Consider the following 14,779-nt stretch of genomic DNA (forward strand, 5'->3'; position numbering starts at 1 on the left):
AGGTTAGTTCAAGAAGAATTAACTTAGATGGTAATACACATACACAGGAAATCAATGCAAGTCAACTCCCTGTATAGCTATCCTTACTCAACTAGCAAAAAACCTTGGTCCTTCCTATTATTACTTATACTCTCTCTTCAACAAAATTAGAGATAAGGGCAAAATAGTTTCTGCTGGGTAGCAAGGGATAAGGGGGGCTAAGGGAGGGAGGGGGGGTAAGAGACGGGGCGGGCGTAAGGGGGGAGAAATGACCCAATCATTGTATACACATATGAATAAAATAAAAATTAAAAAAAAGAAATCCTATATTTAACAACAAAATACAACCCTATGCAAAAATGTGTAAAGTGCTTCAGTAGACACTTTCCCAAAGGTGATCTGCAAATGAAAACAAGCAGCCCATAGAAAGATTCTCAACATATTCATCATTAAGAAAATGGGAATCAAAACCACAGTGAGGCAGGAGAAAACCTGGGGAGTGGAAAAGGGGAGATGCTGGTGGGGACTTGTTCCCAGCAAGGCAGCCTGGGCTTTGCCTCCCTTGGGTTCCCTGGAAGCAGGCAGATGGGAGGCCAGCAGGGGAGCAATAGCTACAGAGGTGGAGGCCTTAACCAGGGCAGGCCAGGGGGCCCAGGTGGCTGGATGGGGTCTGTTGCCTGAAAATGGGAATTCTCTTCATTAAGCTATAGAGAATGTTCAATTGCCAGGAGCAAGAAGTTATCATTGTTGGGTTGGATAATGTAGGGAAAACTACCATCCTTTACCAATTTTCTGTGGATGAAGTTGAACGTACATCCCTACAACAAGAAGAAACATAGAAGAGACTGATTAATAATACTCATTTCCTAGTGGGGGATATTGATGGCCAAGCATACCTTTGTTCTTCCTAGAACACTTACTATGCTAACACAAATTTTGTAATAGTTGTGGACTCTATGAAATGTTTCCTTAGGACACAAGGACCTAAGGAAAGCTGAATTGCTGATTTTTGCTAATAAACGAGGTGTTAGAGAACACATGCTGTAGCAGAATCTCCTAGTTTGTGAAGCTAACTCCTACTAAAATCACCAGTGGATATCCAGGCATGCTGTGCTCTTACTGAAGAGGGATTTTGCCAAGGGTATGAATGGTTCATGTCACTACCTAAGCTCAGTTGATCTGTACTAACATTTTCTCATAGACTGTATAATCTAAGGACAGGACTTTGCCTGAAAGTTGTAAAACTTAATGGTTTACATATATTTATAATAGATTAAACTTTTTTATAGGAAGTAAAGTTGAGACTACTAATTTGAAAACAGTGATGACGTCTGACCTTATAATTTGCTTTCTCATTAGTTCCTTCAAAAGTACATTATTAGATCAAGGGCAAACACAACAAGGGGATTGGACTATGAGCACATGATAAAAGCGAGAGCACACAAGGGAGGGGTGAGGATAGGTAAGACACCTAAAAAACTAGCTAGCATTTGTTGCCCTTAATGCAGAGAAACTAAAGCAGATACCTTAAAGCAACTGAGGCCAATAGGAAAAGGGGACCAGGAACTAGAGAAAAGGTTAGATCAAAAAGAATTAACCTAGACGGTAACACCCATGCACAGGAAATCAATGCGAGTCAATGCCCTGTGTAGCTATCCTTATCTCAACCAGCAAAACCCCTTGTTCCTTCCTATTATTGCTTATACTCTCTCTACAACAAAATTAGAGATAAGGGCAAAATAGTTTCTGCTGGGTATTGAGGGGGGAGCGGGAGGGGGTGGAGTGGGTGGTAAGGGGGGGGTGGGGGCAGGGGGGAGAAATGAACCAAGCCTTGTATGCACATATGAATAATAAAAGAAAAATGAAAAAAAAAAGTACATTATTAAGGCTGTGGTTGCCATTTTGCATCCAATGACTCCCCTCAGAACTTTGTGTAGCCTTGGTACATACACAGGCAGAGGGAGACATTTTGAACTTTAAGACTGTTATTACCAATAAAATCTTCCCTGATTGAATGTTGTTTTCTTCTTATCCCACGAAGTCAAGTATCAGCACAGATATTGTTTCCAACTTTTTTAATGTAATATTGCTTATGGAAAGTATTTTGACTTAGGGTTATGTCTGTATTGTGTAAATGTTTCAGGTTAATGGCTTTGATTTATGTTCTAAAGAAACGTATATATATATATATATCTCCTGATTACCTAATAGGATAATTACTGGCAGGGGTGCTAAGTGCCATTTTTTAATTTTTCCCTGTGTCTCTGTATTGTACTAACCAGACCTCCACTCCCAAATCACTGAGATGCTCTTGAAATAAACAAACAAATGAGAAAAGTCTTGACATTGTATATTTATTTTTGTCGATCAATAATATACGTGGCAGTGTGTAAATTCAACTGAGTGGAATATCAGTCAGATTCTTGGCTTAGTATTACTAATAGCCAGAATTGCACAATGAGAATTACCAGGTTATTCCTTTGGTTAGTTCTTTTGCCATCTAAATTACTGAATGAATTGCTAATTAGTCAATCATAAAGTGTGGTTAAACTATCTTCTAATTGAAAACTGTTGTGTGTAACATTTCCACCCAGAAAGGTAGCATTCTATAAGTATTATTAATTATTTGTCTACAGTTTTTTTTAATTATATGTCAAGAAGTTAAAGTGAATTTGCGAGTACTTTCCAAACAACATTGATAATTTCTTAATTTGTAAATTTCTTATTTTGTAAGTTGGAATAGTTTGAGTTTGTTTGTTTCTGCAAGTTCTCTTGTATCTCCCACCACACAAATGCATTGCTTAACAATTATAAAGTGCAATTTTTAATGCTTTTAAGAATTTTGTTGAAAAATTGATTGATATATATTATTTCTACTAAGAAATAACTCGACCCAAAATACTTTTTATGTTTGCTTAGGGCATTCTTTTTTTTTAATTTTATTATTCATATGTACATACAAGGCTTGGGTCATTTCTCCACCCTGCCCCCACCCCCTCCCTTACTACCCACTCCGACCCCTTCCTCTCCCCCCCACCCCCTCCATACCCAGCAGAAACTATTTTGCCCTTATGTCTAATTTTGTTGAAGAGAGAGTATAAGCAATAATAGGAAGGAACAAGGGTTTTTGCTGGTTGAGATAAGGATAGCTATACAGGGAGTTGACTCAAATTAATTTCCTGTGCATGTGTGTTACCTTCTAGGTTGATTCTTTTTGATCACACTTTTTCTCTAGTTCCTGGTCCACTTTTCCTATTGGCCCCAGTTGCTTTTAAGGTATCTGCTTTAGTTTCTCTACGTTAAGGGCAACAAATGCTAATGTTTTAGGTGTCTTACCTATCCTCACCCCTCCCTTGTGTGCTACAGCTTTTCTCGTGTGCTCAAAGTCCAATCCCATTGTTGTGTTTGCCCTTGATCTAATGTCCACATATGAGGGAGAACATACGATTTTTGGTCTTTTGGGCCAGGCTAACCTCACTCAGAATGATGTTCTCCAATTCCATCCATTTACCAGCGAATGAGAACATTTCGTTCTTCTTCATGGCTGCATAAAATTCCACTGTGTATAGATACCACATTTTCTTAATCCATTCGTCAGTGGTGGGGCATCTTGGTTGTTTCCATAACTTGGCTATTGTGAATAGTGCCGTAATAAACACGGGTGTGCAGGTGCCTCTGGAGTAACCTGTGTCACAGTCTTTTGGGTATATCCCCAAGAGTGGTATTGCTGGATCAAATGGTAGATCAATGTCTAGCTTTTTAAGTAGCCTCCAAATTTTTTTCCAGAGTGGTTGTACTAGTTTACTTTCCCACCAGCAGCGTAAGAAGGTTCCTTTCTCCCTGCATCCTCGCCAACACCTGTTGTTAGTGGTGTTGCTAATGATGGCTATTCTAACAGGGGTGAGGTGGAAGCTTAGTTGGTTTTAATTTGCATTTCCTTTATTGCTAGAGATGGTGAGCATTTTTTCATGTGTTTTTTGGTCATTTGAATTTCTCCTTTTGAGAAAGTTCTGTTTAGTTCACTTGCCCATTTCTTTATTGGTTCATTAGTTTTGGGAGAATTTAGTTTTTTAAGTTCCCTATATATTCTGGTTATCAGTCCTTTTTCTGATGTATAGCTGGCAAATATTTTCTCCCACTCTGTGGGTGTTCTCTTCAGTTTAGAGACCATTTCTTTTGATGAACAGAAGCTTTTTAGCTTTATGAGGTCCCATTTGTCTATGCTATCTCTTAGTTGCTTTGCTGCTGGGGTTTCGTTGAGAAAGTTCTTACCTATACGTAGTAACTCCAGAGTATTTCCTACTCTTTCCTGTATCAACTTTAGAGTTTGGGGTCTGATATTAAGATCCTTGATCCATTTTGAGTTAATCTTGGTATAGGGTGATATACATGGATCTAGTTTCAGTTTTTTGCAGACTGCTAACCAGTTTTCCCAGCAGTTTTTGTTGAAGAGGCTGCTATTTCTCCATCGTATATTTTTAGCTCCTTTGTCAAAGACAAGTTGTTATAGTTGTATGGCTTCATATCTGTGTCCTCTATTCTGTTCCACTGGTCTTCATGTCTGTTTTTGTGCCAGAACCATGCTGTTTTTATTGTTATTGCTTTGTAATATAGTTTGAAGTCAGGTATCGTGATACGTCCAGCATTGTTCTTTTGACTGAGTATTGCCTTGGCTATTCATGGCTTCCTGTGTTTCCATATAAATTTCACAGTAGATTTTTCAATCTCTTTAATGAATGTCATTGGAATTTTGATGGGAATTGCATTAAACATGTAGATTACTTTTGGAAGTATCGACATTTTTACTATGTTGATTCTACCAATCCATGAGCATGGGAGATCTCTCCACTTTCTATAGTCTTCCTCAATCTCTTTCTTCAAAAGTGTGTAGTTATCCTTGTAGAGGTCTTTCACATCTTTTGTTAGGTTTACACCTAGGTTTTTGATTTTTTTGAGGCTATTGTAAATGGAATTGTTTTCATACATTCTTTTTCAGTTTACTCATTGTTAGTGTATAGAAATGCTAATGAATTTTTTATGTTGATTTTGTATCCTGCTACCTTGCTATAGCTATTGATGATGTCTAGAAGCTTCTGAGTAGAGTTTTTTGGGTCTTTAAGGTATAGGATCATGTCGTCTGCAAATAGGGATATTTTGGCAGTTTCTTTACCTATTTGTATTCCTTTTATTCCTTCTTCTTGCCTAATTGCTCTGGCTAGGAATTCCAGTACTATGTTGAATAGGAGTGGAGATAGTGGGCATCCTTGTCTGGTTCCTGATTTTAGAGGGAAAGGTTTCAGTTTTTCTCCATTAAGTATAATAATATTGGCTGTAGGTTTGTCATATATAGCTTTTATAATGATGAGGTACTTTCCTTCTATTCCTAGTTTTCTTAGAGCTTTTATCATGAAATGGTGTTGGATCTTATCAAAGGCTTTTTCTGCATCTATTGAGATGATCAAGTGGTTTTTGTCTTTCCTCTGTTAATGTGGTTTATTATGTTTATTGATTTTCATATGTTGAACCACCCTTGCATCCCTGGGATGAAGCCTACTTGGTCCTGGTGAATAATCGTTTTGATATGTTGTTGGATTCGGTTTGCCATTATTTTGTTGAGGATGTTTGCATCAATGTTCATTAAGGAGATTGGCCTATAGTTCTCCTTTTTGGAGGTGTCTTTGCCTGGTTTTGGGATAAGTGTAATACTGCCTTCATAAAATGTGTTTGGCAGTTTTCCTTCCCTTTCTATTTCATGGAACAGTTTAAGGAGGGTTGGTATCAGTTCTTCTTTAAAGGTCTGATAGAATTCAGCAGAGAATCCATCAGGTCCTGGACTTTTCTTTTTGGGGAGACTCTTGATTGCTGCTTCAATTTCATTTTGTGTTATAGATCTATTCAGGTGATTAATTTCCTCTTGGTTCAGTTTTGCATGATCATATGTACCTAGAAATCTGTCCATTTCTTCAAAATTTTCAAATTTATTTGTATATAGGTTCTCAAAGTAGTCTCTGATGATTTCCTGGACTTCCATAGTGTTTGTTGTTATCTCTCCTTTTGCATTCCTGATTCTATTAATTTTGGTTTTTTCTCTCGTCATTTTAGTCAGGTTTGCCAGGGGTCTATCGATCTTGTTTATTTTTTCAAAGAACCAACTTTTTGTTTCATTAATTCTTTGCATGGTTTTTTTGGTTTCTATTTTGTTGATTTCAGCTCTTATTTTTATTATTTCTCTCCTTCTATTTGTTTTGGGATTTGCTTGTTCTTGTTTTTCTAGGAGTTTGAGATGTATCATTAGGTCATTGATTTGGGATCTTTCAGTCTTTTTAATATATGCACTCATGGCTATAAACTTTCCTCTCAGGACTGCCTTAGCTATGTCCCATAGGTTCTGGTAGGTTGTGTTTTCATTTTCATTGACTTCCAGGAACTATTTAATTTCCTGTTTTATTTCATCAATGATCCATTCTTCATTAAGTAATGAGTTATTTAGTTTCCAGCTGTTTGCATGTTTTTTGTCTTTAGTTTTGTTGTTGAGTTCTACTTTTACTGCATTGTGATCAGATAGCATGCACGGTATAATTTCTATTTTCTTATATTTGCTGAGACTTGCTTTGTGCCCTAGGATATGATCTATTTTGGAGAAGGTTCCAGGGACTGCTGAGAAGAATGTATATTGTGTAGAAGTTGGATGAAATGTTCTGTAGGCATCAACTAGGTCCGTTTGATCTATTGCATATTTTAGATCTTGGATTTCTTTATTGATTTTTTGTTTGGATGACCTATCTATTGATGATAATGGGGTGTTAAAGTCTCCCACAACCACTGTGTTGGCGTTTATATATGCTTTTAGGTCTTTCAGGGTATGTTTGATGAAATTGGGTGCGTTGACATTGGGTGCATACAGGTTGATAATTATTATTTCCTTTTGGTCTTTTTCCCCTTTTATTAGTATAGAATGTCCTTCTTTATCTCATTTGATCAATGTAGGTTTGAAGTCTACTTTGTCAGAGATAAGTATTGCTACTCCTGCCTGTTTTCGGGGGCCATTGGCTTGGTAAATCTTCTTCCAGCCTTTCATCCTTAGCCTATGCTTATTTCTGTCAGTGAGATGGGTCTCCTGTAAGCAACAAATTGTTGGATCTTCCTTTTTAATCCATTTCGTCAAGCAGTGCCTTTTGATGGGTGAATTAAGTCTGTTAACATTAAGCATTAGTACTGATAGGTATGTGGTGATTCCTGTCATTTAGTTGTCTTAGTTGTTTGAAGGTTTGATTGTGTGTACCTAAGTTGAGGTTACTCTCTACTGTCTTGCTTTTTCTTTTCCTGTGCTTTTTGGTGCTGCCTGTCTTTTCATGGTTAAGTTGGGTTTCACTTTCTGTGTGCAGTATCCCTTGAAGAATCCTTTGTAGTGGTGGCTCTGTGTTCACATATTGTTTTAGTTTCTGCTTATCATGGAAGACTTTTATTGTTCCATCTATTTTGAATGATAGTTTTGCTGGGTAGAGTATCCTGGGGTTGAAGTTATTTTCATTCAGTGCCTGGAAGACCTCACCCCATGCTCTTCTTGCTTTTAATGTTTCTGTTGAGAAGTCTGCTGTGATTTTGATGGGTTTACCTTTGTATGTTACTTGTTTTTTCTCTCTTACAGCCTTCAATATTCTTCCTTAGTTTCTGAACTTGTTGTTTTAATGATGATATGTCATGGGGTAGTTCTATTTTGATCTGGTCTGTTTGGTGTCCTGGAGGCCTCTTGTATCTGTATGGGAATATCTTTCTCTAGATTTGGGAAATTTTCCGTTATTATTTTGTTAAATATATTACACATTCCCTTCGCTTGCACCTCTTCTCCTTCTTCAATGCCCATGATTCTCAAGTTTGGTCTTTTGATGGAGTCGGTGAGTTCTTGCATTTTCTTTTCACAGGTCTTGAGTTGATTAATAAATAGTTCTCGGTTTTGTCTTTAATTACCATTTCATCTTCAAGTTCTGAGATTCTGTCTTCTGTTTGTTCTATTCTGCTGGATTGGCCTTCCGTTTTGTTTTGCAGTTCTGTTTCATTCCTTTTTCTGAGGTTTTCCATATCCTGGGTGGTTTCTCTTTAATGTTGTCTATTTTTATCCTGAGTTCATTTATCTGTTATTCATCATGTTCTCTCTTTCACTTTGGTGTTTATACAGTGCTTCTATGGTTTCCTTTATTTCTTTTTTGCTTTTTCAAATTCTCTATTTTTGTTGTCTTGGAATTTCTTGAGTGTCTCCTGTATATTTTGTTTGACCCTATCCAGTATCATCTCTATAAAATTCTCATTGAGTACCTGTAGTATGTCTTCTTTTAAATTATTCTTGTGGGCTTCATTGGGTCCTTTGGCATAATTTATGTTCATTTTGTTGGAGTCTGGATCTGAGTATCTGTTTTCTTCATTCCCCTCTGGTTCCTGTACTAATTTTTTGCTGTGGGGAAACTGGTTTCCCTGTTTTTTCTGTCTTCCCATCATTGTCTTTGGTGTTGTTACTGTCCCTGTACTGTGTGCCATTAAGTATTTTCTAGCTTGTAATAATAACAATGGTAATATTTAGAATGGAAGGGTGAGCCAAGATGGAAAGCAAGAAGTTAAAGAAATGGGAAAAACAAATACACAGACTGGAAGGAGAAAACAGAACAAGGTATCAGACAAGAAGGTTTCAAAGGTATAAACAGGGAGCATTAGTGTACTAATCGACAGTAAGCTGAACAGACATTAGAGAGACAGAGGATTGAAAATCAAAAATAAAAAAAAGATAAGAATAAAAATAAGTAAATGAAAGAAAAATCTATATATAAAAATGTATTAAAATAAAATGAAAAAATAGAAAATTTTAAAAAACCAAAAAACCAAATTACCAAAAAACCAAAAAACCTCCAAGTTCAAATGCAATGAAGTTTCAGTCTTAATAATTTGGGTGTCTGTCTCAGTCTCCAGTCCTGGAGATGGTGCCTCAGATGTTGTTCTGTAGTTGTCTCATCAAAGGGGACGCATAAAGTAGAACAAAACTACACACACACGCACAAAAAAAAACCCACCAAGTGTCCCAAGTTCAAATGCAATACAGTTTCAGTGAGATTTTCAGCTTGCAGGTGTAATTTGGTTGTTCTCTCATCAAAGGTAGGGAGACAAAGAAAAAAAAAAGAGTCTGGAGACAGTTCTGACAATGGTATCTGTAGCTGTGGCTTGCCTGCCTGCTGCTGTCATCCTGCTGTTGCTGGAGGTGTTATTTATGCAGATCTCAGGGGTGAGCTTAGCACTCACCTGGCCTGCAGGCTTTGTTTACTTAGAGTTCTCCTGTGCGTGAGCCTCTGCTACAAGCTTTTCCCTTTCTAAACACACTGGGAAAGGTGACACTGCACCCGCGTTGTCAGGCCTGCATGTTTATTTACAGTTCATGTGGGAGGTGGGTCTTCTCCCCTCTCCTGTGCAGTTTTCCTCCCACCACCACTTTCACAAACTTTCCTTCTCCTGATTACTGGGCGGTGCTGCTGCTCCTGCCAGCAGCCATGTTTGTTTACATCTCACATGGGAAGTGGGTCTTCCCTCCTCTCCTGTGGAGTTTTCCTCCCTCTGCCACTCTCACAAGCTTTCCTGCTCCTGGTTGCTGGGCGCGCGCCCCCCGCTCCCACCAGAGCCTCTCTGGCCAGGCCTACTTGTTTATTTACAGTTCCAGGAAGGATTCCCTTCCCCCAATCTTCAGTGCTCAGTGTGCCCCACCCTCTTTCCCACGTGTCTTTATTGCTCTTATTGCTTATTACTCAGTTTCTCTTTTTTCCCCAGGTGGAGGTCAGTCTGTCCAGGGAGCTACGCTGCTCGGGCCCAAACTTGTCTGTGGGAGTACCACGGTACCGTGAAGCTCACCTGGTCTGCATCTTCCCAAGCCTTCTGGGCGATGGCGACTGGCAGTCCGGGGGCCCTCCTTGTTTCTCCGTTTAACGTGAAGTGGAGATTCTTTGCACCGGCTGGAGGTGTGGAGGGGTCAAAATTATGCCTCTTCTCAGTGATCATGCCTGCAAAGTGTGTCTCCAGCATCTCTCCAAGATTTCACTATAGGAGGCTCGCTTTCTGCTTCCTTCCTCTAGCCGCCATCTTGGAATCCCTCAGGGCATTCTTTCTAAAATTCTGAAAGTTGAAGGTGTTTCTGGCATAACTATAAATAAAATTATCCTAATTGTGTTAAAATCATATTCTTGGGTACTCTATTTCCATTTCCTTCATGCCCTGAAAATTTGAAGGTTAATCCTATCTGACATGTTTTACAATATTCAAGAATTTAAATTTCATGAAGGTTTTGGTAAGGAATAATAATGGTACATACTGTAGACATTGATGGAACTTTGAAATGTCTTTCTATAAGATATAAAATATTAATATCCAAACATAATACAGGCATGAGAAATCAGTGTTTATATTGGATATTTTGTGTTTATATTTGTGCTATACTCTTCAAAATGCAAATATAACATTTAATATTTGTCAACACAGTTTTTACAAAAGTAAATCCTAAATTACCAAGCGTAATTCATATGTTCTCATACTTTTTCAAATGACTATAAGACATTACTTCATATATATTAAAAATTCCCTTAAGGGCTGCTGTTGTGGTTCTCATGGTAAAGCACTTGCCTAGCAAACATGAAACCCTGATTTCAAACCCCAACACCACCAAAAATTAAATCCTTTTTTAAAAAACACACACACAATGAGACACTCCCTTAATGTGATTATAATTATTTTAATAGAAAATAAGAAATGTTTGGCAGAATGTGGGAAAATTGGAACTTTTACACATCGCAAGTGAATGTACATTGGCATAGATAATTCAGAAAATTATTTGATGGCTCTTCAAAAAGCTAAAAATATAGTTACCATATAACCCAGCAATTCTAGTACTGTGTATTTACCCAAAGGAATTGAAAGCAGGGACTCAAACAGATACTTGCAATGTTCATTGCAGCATTATTTAAAATAGACAAGGCACAACATAATCAAGTGTCCATCAACAGATGAATGGGTACACAAAATGTGGTACATACATATATACAATGAAATAATACTCTTTTTTAAAAAAGGATTAAAGTTCCAGGCCAGGTGTGGTAGGATGGATTTGTAAGCCATTCCAATTACTGGGGAGGCAGCAATCATGACACTCATGGTTAAAGACCAGCCAAAACAAAAAGTTAGCAAGATCCCTTCTCAACCCACAAGTTGGGCACGGTGCCACATGCCTGTGATTCCAACTACAAGAGAGTCATAGATAGAAATGCAGTCCAGGCCAGCCCCAGGCAAAAGCAAGAGACCCTATCTGAAGAATAACTAAGGCAAAAAAGGGGGGAGGTAGGGGATGGCTCAAGTGGTAGAGCACCTACCTAGCAAGCATAAGGCTCTGAGTTCAAACCCCAGTACCTCAAAAACAAAAAAAAGAGAGAGAAAGGGAATGAAGTTCTGATACAGCCTAGAGCATGTGTGGCCTTGATCACAAAATGCTGGTAAAATAAGACAGCATAAAAGGACTAATACTGTATGATTCTGCTTACAAGTAGACAATAGGCAAATTCAGAAAATAGATTGCATAAAATAGATTAGAGCCAGGAAGTGCAGGAAGGGAGAATGGGGATTTATTGCCTAATGGGTATAGAGTTTCTATTGGAGTAATGAAAAAGCTTTAGAAAAAGTGATGATAATTATAATACGTTAGAGTTGTAATTAATGCCACAAGACTGCACAATAAAATTGATTAAGTTATCCAATTTTGTGTGTTCTACATATTTCACTAAATTTTTAAAAAGCTTAAATGGCAAACATGTAGATTTTATGGCATATATATTATGTCTGAATAAAGCTGTTTAAACAAAAAGCCTTTTTTCTTAGGGACTCAGCCTTTGTAGATTAAAAGTAAAAAATACATGCAAATTTACATAAGCACTGAACTTAATTTTAAAAAAACAGAAAGCAAGGAGCTCCTGGGGTAATCTACTTACAGGAGTAGCTGCTTTAAGCTTCCAAGCTGCTTCAAGCAGCCTTTTCTCTGCTTTTCTTTGCTTATAAAGTAAACCAAGATGTTTCCAGGAATAAAAACATCAATTTATTTGTTAAAACTATGGAACCCAAGAATGATCTTAAACTGTGTTCAAATGGATATCCAACCACACTAGAGTTTTGCTCACTTCCTCTCTTCCTCATTCACCAAATAATCAGCCAATGTTTAATAGGCATCATCAATAAGATACCATCTCTGCCCCATGCTAGGGGAAGCCTTATGACATTCAATGCCTAGTTACAACCTTCTAGGATCTTTTGTTGAGGTATCTGGGTACCAAATGATTGGGAGAGGTGTTTGCTTGTTAATAAATCTTAATGGTGCCAATCACAATTTTTGTGAGAGATAAGCACATTCTCTACATATGGTTCTATATTCTGTTTTTATCACTTTCTTGTAAACTTTACTCATGTCCTTCCAGATTCTCCATGAAAATCACTTGAATAGACTATGTACTATGTATCCACATCATTTGTCATACCCCTCTCACAGGAGCTTCCCTGAACAGTAAGAACTGCATTTGTGCCAAAAAGTGGAATAGATAATTTGTCACATCTTCCTGCTACTTGGAAACACAGGATGAAACATAGCAGACAGGAAGTGATCCCTGGATATTTGGGGAGTTGGATTGACTGGATGCCTCAACTTATCATCTTCTTTACATCAGTGGCTAACAGCAAAGTCTCTGGAGACAGACTGCCTGGGTTAGAGTCCTGGATGCAACTCTTACTGGCTGAGTAGTCCTGAGCAAGCAAGTAACCTCTTTCTACCTCGGATTTCCCATCTATACTAAGAGACTTAAAAAATAATATGAAAACTATCGTGTGGTGGTGCCGTGAGAAGAAGAATGTGATGTTCTCCACTCAGTGCCCTGAGCTTACTACCTGCTCACTAAATCTTCACAGTTACCACCTCATGAGCTCAAATGTAAAGAAGAACTCAGGATTCAGAGAGGGAAAAGAGTCACAGATAGAAATCCAAAGCTCTTTCCATTATAGTCCCTCCTACTAGGGTGAAAGCAGGTGCCAATCCAAGCAGGGCAAAGGGTCAAGATCCAAGGGTCCCAGGTGGGAGGAGAGGAGCATGATGTAGAGATGAAAAGTAGATACAGAACTGGGTAAAAGTTCAAGGGAATGGGGTGTAAATAGTTACATTCCCCTTCACCCTAGTTTTTGTCAGGGCCCCAAATTTAGGAGAGAAATAAAAGAACTCCAGCCCCATGGGTTGTGTAATCAATCATTTCTTATCAGGAAAGGTGAAGAGAGGGCTATTGGACATTTCAGAAGCTGCTGGAGGCTTTTTTATAATCTAATAGGGAAGGATTTTAATTGCACTAGGACTCTCAAAAGCTGTTTTCTTTTTAAAAACATCACTTTGACTCTCTGTCATCAGTTTCTTATCACTAAAATAAAGGCAATTATTGCAACCAGCATACCTATTTAACATTTGGTAAACTAGACTGTGACTCCTTTTAGGTCAGGGTTTTTGTCAGCTTTCTTTGCCACTGTCACAACATCTACTATCTGCCTGGAACACAGGAGGAGCTCTATGGAATGCCATTAGCATCAGCACCATCCACCTTCCAAAGGTAACACAGTTTCAAAAGAGGACGCACAAATAGCCAAAAAATACATGAGATGTTCAGCACTCTTAGCCATAAAGGATGTGCAAATCATTGAAATTCTATTTCACCCCAATCAGAATAGCAAGAATCAGAGAACAAATAACAACAAATGTTGGTGAGGATGTGGGGAAAAGGAACTTTTATACACTGTTGGTGGAAATGTAAATTAGTGCCACCACTATGGAAATCAATATGGAGGTTTCTTAAAAAACTAAAAATAAAACTTCCATATGATCAACCTATACCACTCCTGGGCATATATCAGAAGCAATGTAAGTCTTCACACCCATGTTTACTGCAACACTATTCACAATAACCAAACTATGGAATCAACCTAGGTATCCATCAACTGATAAGTGGATAAAGAAAATGTGACAGATAGATAGATAGATATAATATCTATCACACAGTGGGGTATTATTCAGCAGTAAAGAAGAATAAAATTATGTCATTTTCAGGGAAATGAATGGAACTGGAAATCATCACATTAAGTGAAATTAGCCAGACTGAGGAGACTTGGCATGTCAATTTAGAAGAAAACATGCAGGTGCTGGACTTAGTGAGCAAACTCAAGGAACTCCCTGCAGAAGCAAGTAAAGTCACAGCCTGAATAAATCATGAAGTCTGGGAAGAGGCCCAGGGCATGGCAATTCCTACTTAATACACTACTTTATCAGTGTAGTGATTTTTGTATAATAACCTTGTTTGATGCCTTAAAAAATAATATGTTTGCAACAGAAAAAAGAAATGATAAATGATAAAAGACATGGAAATTATAGTTATCCTGATTTAATTAGTACATGCTATACCCATGTGTTGAAATATCACACTGTCTCCCTATAATTGTGTACAAATGAAAAATATAAAATAATTTTCAATTAAAAAGGAAATGGAAAAGAAGATAAACAGATAAATAAATATATGTGAGTAATATGAAGGGGGAAAGGGCATTTCACAAAGCCATTACTAACAGCTGACAAAGCATTTCTCTGTCTCCTAAAGTGAATCATTCAAGTTCATCAGCTCTGGATTCTGAGGTCAAGTTATCCCCTCACATTTCTCCCTCCCACAGGTAGGTGGAGCAATCCTCCCAGGACTTAAGCAGGGGAGGT

The 14,779-nt window shown here is 37.9% G+C and overlaps 1 pseudogene; it reads left to right on the forward strand.

The window, feature by feature from the left end:
- The first annotated feature begins 662 nt into the window (after positions 1 to 662).
- On the forward strand, positions 663 to 1,157 carry LOC141424885 (ADP-ribosylation factor-like protein 5A pseudogene; annotated as a pseudogene).
- The last annotated feature ends 13,622 nt before the right edge of the window (positions 1,158 to 14,779 follow it).

This window comes from Castor canadensis, chromosome 7, assembly GCF_047511655.1.
Source record: "Castor canadensis chromosome 7, mCasCan1.hap1v2, whole genome shotgun sequence".
In the NCBI taxonomy this organism is placed as follows: Eukaryota; Metazoa; Chordata; class Mammalia; order Rodentia; family Castoridae; genus Castor; species Castor canadensis.